Here is an 11,470-nt window from a genome sequence, read left to right as displayed (position 1 = left end):
CCTCTGTAAAATGGGGTTTGTGCTACAAACAGTAATTTCCTTGAGTTTTAGCTTAATGAACTAATTTCTTTTGATGAAGACAGAGCATGTGTCTTCATATTACATAAGGCTCTCACTGAGTTCATTTATGGTGTTGGATAGAAGCATAGTGTGAACATAAGAAAAATCCATATCCAGGTTATCTAGTTCATTGAGGAACGACCGCTGTTGTCTTTATGACAGAAGATCTACAGTATTCTCCACTTGCCAGTGCAGTCATTTCTAGTTATTCTAGGTAATAACACTGTGTTTGGTACTCAGACTTGTTTTCTACCATTGCTGATTTGGGCACTGGAGCAGATTTCTTCAAAGATCTCCATAATAATGTCTTTCATCCTATGTGCTCTTTATTGAAATTGACTTCTCCCTCCTCCATCAAGAAATGGAGTCTGTGCTCCTTTCTCTTGATTGTGGGTGACTACATGATTGACTCTACTAGTAGAGTATGGCATAAATGGAACTATGTCCACTCCAAGATTATGTCACAAAGAGGGCATTCCTAGGGATGCCCACTTTTTGAACCTAGTAACCATGCTACGAAGAAGCCAAGTAGTCCATGGAATTGAAGCTTCAAAGTTCAGCCTCAGCCGAGTTTCTAGCTAATAGTTGTTTGCAATTGCCAGTCATGCATATGGCATATTGGATGTCAATCTGCCAGTTCTTTTTTGAGCTTCCTTAGCTGATTCAAACAAAGAGGGGGCTTGTACTTAAATCCATGCCCAAATTGCAAATTTGTGAGCTAACTAAATTGTTTTTATTTTAAGCCACTAGGTTTCAGTGTGAATTTTTATGCAGCAATAGGTAACTTCAATAGGATCTAAAGAAGACAGTAGTTAACTCAGCAAGGTGAGAATATGGCAGTATATCATATCTGCCACAATGACCACTTTATGCTTCATCTCATTTACAAAACATTGTGTAGACTTGGGAAAGACACCATCATCTGCATGACCTATCATATTGTCCACTGAATTATTGACACCTTTTCCTGTAGATAGTTCTTTTGGTGAGTAATCATAATGGACACACATGTATTCACAGTTTTGCAAATTATAAAATGCCAATTTAGATACTTATTCTAAAGGCTTCTTTTTCTTATCAGCATGCTAATCTCTGGCAATATGGCTAAGTCACAGACAATATGATCAAAGCATTATTTGCTACCCATTAATTAGTGTAGTTCCATCTCTCTGATCATCTATCCTTACAAGCAGTGAGGATAATGGTATTATTGCTCAAATTTGATGATGGAGAGGAGTTCCTGTCCCCACTGTTCGTTGGGGCCACCATTGTGTGGGACCAAATTTTTGAGGCAATACACATCAGGAAGTTGCCAGCATGTTTGCATTGCCACCTTTATGTGAGCATTGACTCCTGCCCCCCCCCCCCACCCCTGCTCTTAAGGGATTCTGCACTGAGATCACAGGTGTAGTTATAAGAAATGAAGTCAGTGTGTAGGCACACTGGATTTGTAAGCCACCTGCTGTGTTCAGCAACACGTGTGTCTCCAAGTGCAATCCCTCAAGACCTTGTCCACTTCATAATGCAATCCCACTGGGCATATATGATTTGTGATGGCTGTTATCTTAAGAAGGTATTGCATTGTGAGGCATTCAGGCTCTAGCCTGGCCCAACATTAAGTCAAAAGTGTATTCCATAAATAAAAAATAGATATTTACTAGAAGAAGCATGATTTTGCTGTAAAATAGTAGCTTTGAACCTTTTAGGGACTGGCATGAATTTTGTGCAGAATTTTGTATAATCCAATACACTTAAAAATTGGATAGTCTTAGACATAGTAAGCCAAGTGGGAAAGATGCTTGCACCATACTGTAGTCTGGAACATATGGAGATCCTTCAATATTTTTTATTTAATCTCTATCCAAAGCTATATATGTTACTTGATACATTGTTTGGAACAGCATACCCAAATCTGGTTTATGTAAATAGTCCCATCAAGTATTGTACCTCTTTTTTTAAAGAAAAGTGGAGTAAGGTGTGGGACTTACCTTTACTTTGGTACCTTTACTTTACTTTGTACTGGGCCACTAGCCCCCCAGTAAATTTTATCAGTGTTTAAACTCCCAGTTTTTCCTGGGGTTTATCCTACATTCTGATAAGCATATGTTTGACCAGTGTATCTAAGGTAACTGATACTTTCTGCTCACCTTGTCCTGTTATCTTACTGTCCTCATAGTATAAATTAGTGTCATGTCCTGTAGCACGACGAAATGATTAAGGTTCCTATGGACTAAATTATAGCAGAAATCTGGAGAGATAACATATCCCTGGGCAAGATGGCGACTGTTAATGCTATACCTACCAGGTGAAAGCTAACTTATTTTTTCATTCTCTTTTTATTCATATGGGAGAAAAAGTATTTGCCAGCACTATAGCTATATACCAGGTGCTAGAAATTATAATGATTGGTTCCAGAAAATTGACTTGTCTCCTTTGCAGCTGCAGTTGGAGTCACCACCGGATTAAGCTTAAAATATTTTGTTGTTTTTATCAAGATGACTTTGTCTCATGTACAGGCCAAAGATGTGATTTAAATGAAGATAGGAAAGGATGTATATATTTCAATCATATGATAGTGTCATTAATCACTATGATTCTCCTAGGCAATTTTTTTTTGAAGGAGTGGGGAATCCGGAGAATTTTCCCATGAGCCATCTCCCCATGAGTGAAGGAACCAACATGGGTATTCTCATTTCTCAGTGTGTCTGTTCCATCTACATATAAGGAACTGGAGTAGATACTACCAGGCCATTTAGAGATATACTGAGCTCCAAAACTCCATTTTTCATTGGAGGTTATAAATCCCCTCTTTGACCAAAGGAATAACGTGGTGTTCTGAGTTCTCAGCTACTAACTTTGTCTTAGAGTTAGTGTCCAGTGATACCTGAAAGGCAGGACTAATTTCTTTTCTCAAAGGCCCAATATTGGCAGAAGCCCTTGTGATTTTATCACAGGGTCTTTCCTCAAGGATAGGTCCCTCAATTTCATTCAAAGGTCATGAGTTTGTTAACTAGTTTTAGAGTTGTGGTCTGATTTAGTGGCGGTGACTCATTATTTTGATAGTTAAAGTTCAACTCCTGTAACCAGATTTATAATTGTTTTTCAGGTTTACAAGTGAAAAAACATATTACTGGGCTTCCTATCTGTTTCTGTCATACGTGTCCAATCAGTTTTTTTCTACCAATGATCCTTAAGGGTTGATTCAATAGCATTAAAACGCTGGTCATGTCCATCAACTTAACCCTGCATATATTGTCAGTGGATGTCAAGTACTACTATTTGGCATCCTCCTCATTCAGATACCCTCTTCCCCATTAAAACGAGAAGCCTTAAAATTTTTCTTTGATGTTTATTTATTTTTGAGAGACAGAGAGAGAAAAGGAGAGAGAGAACATGAGTGAGGGAGGGGCAGAGAGAAAGGGAGACACAGAATCTGAAGCAGGCTCCAGGCTCTGGGCTGTCAGCACAGAGCCTGACGCAGGACTTGAACGCCTGAACTGGGGGATCATGACCTGAGCTGTAGTCAGACGCTTAGCTGACTGAGCCACCCAGGCACTCCTTGAGAAGTCATTTTAAATGTCAGCTTCTGCTTCTTTAATCTTCAATATTAGGAGGATACCCATTATACTACTTTTCAAAAGATGCTTATTCTAACTTTATCTATGGATTTCTCAATGTCTTTATAAAAGAAGTTTTCTGGATCCTCTAGTAGGACAGATTTAAAGGGTATGTTAGTATGTTACACTTGGGAATTCTATTCCAATGCTCTTATTTCCACATGAATTTGTATTTATTCCCTCTTTATTATAGCTACTGATTTCTTGCATCATTATTTAGTGTAGGAGAAAACTGGTTAGTAAACTAACCAAGTACACATAAATGTCTATAACTCTTTGTATTAGCACTTGTAATCTAGAAACTCTGGTAAATTAATCCACAGAAATCAATTTATCTTGAAATAAATTGTATTCCTCTCTCATCCCTCATCATCAGAATACATTTCCACACCTATGCCCCAGGAATTAGTTAAAATAATTAATACTCTTAAGACAAATCCTTTCGATCCAACATTTGTCCTTAAAGTTTGTCGCATTGCACATTCTATGATCTGACTCCAGTTACAATTTCAGTGACCATGTAGGCTCTTCACAGTGGGGCATCAGGATAATTGGCATCCATGTGCAATGTCACTGCCTCAGGAGATGTTGTCACAGGATTCTTTAAGCATGGTTGATTGGCAGAAGGGTTTCTTCTGCTGGCAAGGGAATCCTACTGGTATTTGGATGTCAAAGGTAATCTCAGTCCTTGGATGTGATCTTTCAGTGAGGTTTTGAGGTCTAGGGCTTTCTGAATCATCTGAATCCTCTCATCTGTTCCTGTATTATTTATTATAATTAACGCTAGGCACTGGAACAGGTAAATTATTTGATCTCAGTGGCTTAGTAAAATATAGAATTTCTTTAGAAAATATATATGAGAGAGTACAAACAAGGGAGAGGGGCAGAGGGAGAGGGAGAGAATCTCAAGCAGGCTCCACACTGAGCATGGAGCCCCACGTGGGCCTTGATGCCATGACCCTGGGATCATGAGCCCAGCCAAAATCAAGAGTCAACCAACCAAGCCACTCAGGTGTCCTGAATGTAGACTTTTTTTTAACCATCACAGTTTGGTAATTCTTCTCTAAGTGATGATACTAAGGTCTGAGATCATTGTATCATGGAGTTCTGCCATCTTGAAAGATCTTCACATCTATTCACATGGACGTGGTAGAGAAACAGGTGAATCTTACAGGATATTTTAAGGATTAGTTCTGAAATTTGTATGCACCAGTTCAATCCATATTCCGTCAGCCAGGAATGTGAGTTTACCCTAAATAAGTGTGGCTAGGCCCCAGGGAGATAAAATAAGATTGGTGAAAATTTAAGCTGGCCTTGTCATAGTCTGCTTTTCCATACCCATCAGCTAGATGGTCTTAGACTGTAGTTTAAGCAATGTATCCAATTCAGAATACAAGGTGTGTGGTTAATAAGCATTATTCTGCAGTAGGCACTGATGTCACTTCCTTAGTGTCTCCTGAACTACAATGCAGGTTATCTGCCCACCACTCCATATACCATATATTTTGGTAGAGAATGTATGTAATAACTTCAGGAAACTCTCTTATTAGAAAAGGGGAAGAATGGGAAATGCACAGCACTCAAGTTTAAGTAGTCTAAAATCTTGCTGTGCAGACCTTTGTAGGCTCATATATTGTATTATTTAGGGATATTAATTGTAACCTTCTTTACAAAGTAAACCCCAAATTTCTGTGGCTTAGCCAAATCAAAATGTTTTTGTTTTCTTATTACTTTTATAGTCCAATTTCTGATGGGTGGCCTTTTTAGGTGGCTCTACCTAACTAGCAATTCAGGGAGTTTTTCTCCATTCATCTAGTGGCTTCAAATTTGTTTCTTTCTGTGTGGATATGAGAGCTAGAGAAAGAAGAAGTAATGAAAATAGGAAGGAAGGAAGGAAGGAAGGAAGGAAGGAAGGAAGGAAGGAAAGAAAGAAGGAAGGGAATAAAGATTGCACAGAAGGTTTTAGAGCTTAGGCCCAAAAGTGGAAAAGGAATACATAATTTTACTCTCATTCCATTGGCCACAAGGATCAAACTCCTGCATGTAATTGCAAGGGAGCTAGGAAAGTAATCTTTCTGTAAGTATAGAAGGCAGAGGAAGTGGTGTGATGAATACAGCATTGTCTCTGCCACATTCACAATTCTAATTCTTGGGAGTTACACTGTTTCCTAGTAAATACCCTAATTTTTACATAAGAGACATAAGTTTCACAATTCAGTGGACACTGAAATAAGTGAGCCAAGGGGATCAGAATGTGAATGTAATTTTTGTTTATATATCTCCAAGGCTGCAGAAGATAACAGATTTTATACATTTTATTATAGAAATTCATATGATCATGACCCGATGTGGGAATATACAATTCCAGCCATGTCATTTTCTTTTTTAAAGTTCTGTCGTCTCCAAAGAAGATATCCAGATGGCTAACAGACACATGAAAAGATGCTCCAGATCAGTTATCATCAGGGAAATACAAATCAAAACTACAATGAGATCTCACCTCACACCTGTCAGAATGGCTAAAATGAACACTAGAGACAAGATGTGTTGGCGAAGATGTGGAGAAAGAGGAACCCTTTTGCACTGTTGGTGGGAATGCAAAGTGATAGACACTCTGGAAATCAGTACAGAAGTTCCTCACAAAGTTAAAAATAGAACTATCCTGCAATTCAGCAACTGGATTTCTAGGTATTTACCCAAAGAGTACGAAAATACTCATTCAAAGGAATACATGCACCCCAATGTTTATAGCAGCATTATGTACAATAGCCAAATTATGGAAAGAGCCCAAATGTCCATTGGCTGATGAATGGATGAAGAAGATGTGGTATATATATATACACAATGGAATATCACTCAGCCAAAAAAAAGAGTGAAATCTTGCTATTTGCAATGATGTGGATGGAGCCAGAGAGTATTACGCTAAGTGAAATAAGTCAGTCAGGAAAGACAAATATCATATGATTTCACTCCTATGTGGAATTTAAGAAACAAAACAGATGAACATATGGGAAGGGCAGAGAGAAGAGAGTGACACAAACCACAAGAGACTTTTTTTAAAGTATTTATTTTGGGAGAGAGCAAGTGGGGAAGGGGCAGAGAGAGAGAGAGAGAGAGAGAGAGAGAGACTGAATCCCAAGCAGGCCCCACACTGGCAGCGCAGTACCCAATTCAGGGCTGGAACTCATGAACTATGAGACCATGACCTGAGCCAAAGTCAGACACTTAACCAACTGACCCATCCAGGCGCCCCACAAGGGACTCTTAACAATAGAGAACAAACTGAGGGTTGAGAGAGGAGGTGAGTGGGAGATGGACTTGCCTTCAGTAGATACTTTTTTTTTTTACTAGTTAGTATAGGTTGTAATTTAAGTTACGTTTTGCTGCTGCTTGAAATGGACTAATAAAGCTTCATTCTCTAATACCAAGAGAGTCATTTTTCATTAAAAGGCAGATCAAATAACCTATCCCTAAAGCCCATTTCCCTAAGGGTCTGTGGCCTATAACCATTTATGGTACCAAGTAACACACTAGGAGGAGTTTTCTCTTGCAAACAACAGAATCCACCCTGCTTAGTTTAAGAAGAAAAGGAATTTATTAAACGCTATTAGGTAGTTCTAAAAATTATTAGGGGCGCCTGGGTGGCTCAGTCGGTTAAGCGTCCGACTTCGGCTCAGGTCATGATCTCCCATTTCATGGGTTTGAGCCCTGTGTCGGGCTCTGTGCCGACAGTTCAGAGCTTGGAGCCTGCTTTGGATTCTGTCTGTCTGTCTGTCTCTGCCCCTCCCCTGCTCATGCTGTCTCTCTCAAAAATAAATAAACATTAAAAATTTTTCTAAAATAAATGGATAACAGGCTACAAGTCTGTTTTCTCATGTTACTAACTTCTGAGTCAAAGTCTTGCTTGGTTTAACGTGATTCACTATGTTCCATTCCTGTCACCTTATGGCTATGGCAGGTTGAATTGCACAGAAATCAGTGTGTAAGATGGAGGGTTCCTTGCAGAAAACAAACTGAGGAGTATTATTATGGCCAAATCGGTTTGAGAGTGAAAGATTCAATGTCGGATAGAGGGCAAAGTTGAGGTGTGACGTGTTTGAAAGATGTCATCTAATTGTATGGTGGTCTCTGGAGGTGGAAATGACCTTCACAGTTATCTTCCATTGGGCAAGGGGCAAGAGTTCTATTCACCACAATAATCAGTGAATATATGCAGGTTCCCTCGGAATAGGACACAACGTTGGGTGAGATGACTCTGTTCAGTCAAGGGCAATCCTGGAGAAGGAGACAGTTGAGACCATTCTCAGTGGCTGGGATGAATGACTTAGTTTTAATGGGGGATAGTGGTGGAATATGGTTATTGCACCAAAAGATCCATGATAGTTCACCCTCTTATACCATTTGACGCCACTGAACATCTATTCCTGGATTATTTTTTTAATGTATATTTATTTTTTAATTTTAATTTTTAAAATTTGTTTTCAATGTTTATTTATTTTTGAGAGACAGAGACAGAGTGTGAGTAGGGAAGGGGCAGAGAGAGAGAGGGAGACACAGAATTCAAAGCAGGCTCTAGGCTCTGAGCTGCCAGCACAGAGCCCAACGCGGGGCTCGAACCCACGAAATGTGAGATCATGACCTGGGCTGAAGTCGGACGCCCAACCGACTGAGCCACCCAGGCGCCCTTATTTATTTTTGATAGAAAGTGAGCCAGTGGGGGAGGGGCAGAGAGAGAGGGAAACAGAGAATATGAAGCAGGCTCCACGCTGTCAGTGCAAAGCCCGATGCAGGGCATGAACTCATGAACCATGAGATCATGACCTGAGCCAAAGTCAGATGCTCAACCAACTGAGACACCCAGGCACCCCTATTCCTGGATTCTAATGGACCTCTTCTCCTGGGGGAAACATGTAAGATAGCGGTAATTTGGATGAAATAGGGGCGCCTGGGTGGCTCAGTGCCGGAGTCCAGCTCCAGCAGGTCCAGGGTTCCCGAAGGAAGAACGGCTTCGGTGAAAATAAAACAAAACTAAAATAAAAAACTAGAAAGTAAAAAACTAAAATAAAAAACTAAAACTGAAATAAAAATGGACACAGACAACAGCAGTGTGTTGAACTGGCCAATTTATTGTCGTAAACGTGGCATTATATATGCTAGTGATTTCCTTGTAACATAAGTCATCTATGTTTTTCTAACATTACCTAATTTTGAAAATGTTCCTATGTGTAAACAACCTTTAAGAAATAACATGGTGATTTTCCCCTAACTTTCCCGCATACCCTTTGATTATAGATTAATTTCTCACATTATTCCATTATGCATCTGCATTTATCTATAATCTACAAAGCATTTGCTTTGCCGTTCTCGTGAAAGGCCCTCCATTTATCAACACCTGGGTAATTCCCCAACAGACAATACCCCAGGTACTTTTAAGGCCAAATTACCTAAAAGCGGGAGTGCAAGAAGCTTCACTGTCGGTGGGCCTGGGCCACCCTGCAGTCACCAATCCATTCACAGCCCGGGCCCTGCCACTCAGGCTGGGATAGCTTGGCTTCCAGCAGCTCACTTGGTTAAGCATCCGACTTCGGCTCAGGTCATGATCTCACAATCCGTGAGTTCGAGCCCCGCATCGGGCTCTGTGCTGGAGCCTGGATCAGAGCCTGGAGCCTGCTTCGGATTCTGTGTCTCCCTCTCTCTCTGACCCTCCCCCATTCATGTTCTCTCGTTGTCTCAAAAATAAATAAACATTAAAAAAAATTTTTTTTTAAATTTGGCTGAAAATAGAATTGCTACCACTCCAACTGGTCTTATGTTTGTAGCTTATACTAATTGTTTTTTTCTATCACCACATATCTAGATTCTGCTTTTCATAGGCTAGTACTTCTGCTGGTCTTGATGGCTTTCTTGGGTGATCCAGACCCTCATCCTTAAGGTGTCTATCTCATGTACTTTTTAGGCTGTGGCTAATATACCTGTCCATTTATATTCAACACTGGGCATGGGCATACCAAGAGATTAAGAAATGGATCTCTAGGGTGTCAAATATATTCTTCTTTGCCACCAGTGAATCAAAAATCCCTACCTCCTCCTGATGCTCGTGGTAAATTGTTCCTTCCAGATTGTTGACTATTTTACCTTCCTGCTGACATCTTGGCATAAAGAGCCTAATATGACTGGGATACAGCCATAGCTTCAGGTTAAATGGGATGCTTTTCATTTCACTTATTCGAAGCATTGCCCTCCATGAACTAGAACTTCTAAACATACAGATTTGAAGTATGGTAACAGGAAGGATGTGTTCCTTAAAGGGGTCATTGAAAGTAACATTGACCAAAAAAAAAAAAAAGAAAAAAGAAAAAAAAAAAAAGAAAGTAACATTGACCAGGGTCAGTCCTACTTTTATCGTTTAGTTCTTGGACTCATGTATTCTACCTAATGAGGCTATAGCACTATAAATATGTAACTTATTTAAGTCAGTCGTTGCATCTTCTGCACTGGTTTTTCAACAGTCTTCATCAGCTTATTACTGTATCGGGACATCAGCTTAATAGTGGCATTGTATGTTATACCAGTGGATCCCACGTTCATTTCTCACTGCCATACCTACTTTGCTATAATGTAGGCCCTTTGATCCAATTCAGTATTAGCAGGACTCAGTGTCTATAGATTAAATGATCTGTAATCCTTCAGAAAATAGTGATGGTTTGAGCTCTCACATTTAGGCAGGAGAACCTAAACCCCGAATATATATCAGTTGTATTCAGGGTGAGGAATTGCTGAAGTAAGTTTAATCAAGTCAACCTGCCCCCAAGTGGGTGGTTGATCTATTCCAGTGATGGTATCCTACTGAGAGCTCACTGTTCTGTTGCCAGCAGTTTGGATATTTGGCAATTTCAGTGGCTGCCAGCAGTTTGGATATTTGGCAATTTCAGTGGCTCGATCAACCATGGAGAGTGACAACCCATTCTTTTGGTTCAAGCATAGACTTTTTCACTTTCCCTAGGGCTAATCTGCATTGCATTCTTTTAGCTCTGTGATAGTCAATTACGGAAACTTACGTACAATGGTCAAGTGATTGCATTTTAGTGTTTAATCTCTTCTTTGATGGATGCTCTCTGATGGGCACTGAAATACAATACAGAGATCTTCACAACTTGTACTATTCCCATGGGTCAAAGTTTATGCCCAACCCCAGACATCCTTTTCCTTAGTATTCTAGACTACCTTCTTCAAGTACTTAGGCCATGTAGTCAAGCAGTCTGCCACTGCCGATGAATCCATGTACATCCTTACTGTAGTATGCTTCTAATTCCATAGAAAGTGAGTGACTGGGTATACCACATGGATCTCTATGCATTGGGAAGTTTTCTTCTCACTGCTCTCTTTCATAGCCACCCTTGGGTGGAGTTTCAGCGTAGACCTTCTTAATTTTGTGACTGTTCCCAAATACCTAACTGACCAATGTATGAGCCAGTCTTGGCCTTTTTCCTCCTTGCCTAGCTAATCATAAGAAATTCACATGAGACCATAAACATGGGTAAAAGTAGAGGCATGAGTGAAACCGTGGTGGCTGTCATGGTGGTCATGGCCACCTGAAGTTTATTAGTGCACTCTGGCCCTGCTTGTGCCTGATTATGGATGTACTCTTTCCATCTTAAAATGATTATTGTGAGTCTCATCCTATCTTTTTGAAAACATGAGTATCTAGATTGGCAGTTCTGGCTGCATAGTTCCTTGATACTCTATTGTCAGTTACTCTATCTCTGCCAAAGTGCCGTAATACACTAGGGTCT

The sequence above is a fragment of the Panthera onca genome, chromosome X (genome assembly GCF_046562875.1).
Source record: "Panthera onca isolate mPanOnc1 chromosome X, mPanOnc1 haplotype 2, whole genome shotgun sequence".
Classification (NCBI taxonomy): Eukaryota; Metazoa; Chordata; class Mammalia; order Carnivora; family Felidae; genus Panthera; species Panthera onca.
Note: the sequence above shows the minus strand (reverse complement) of the source record.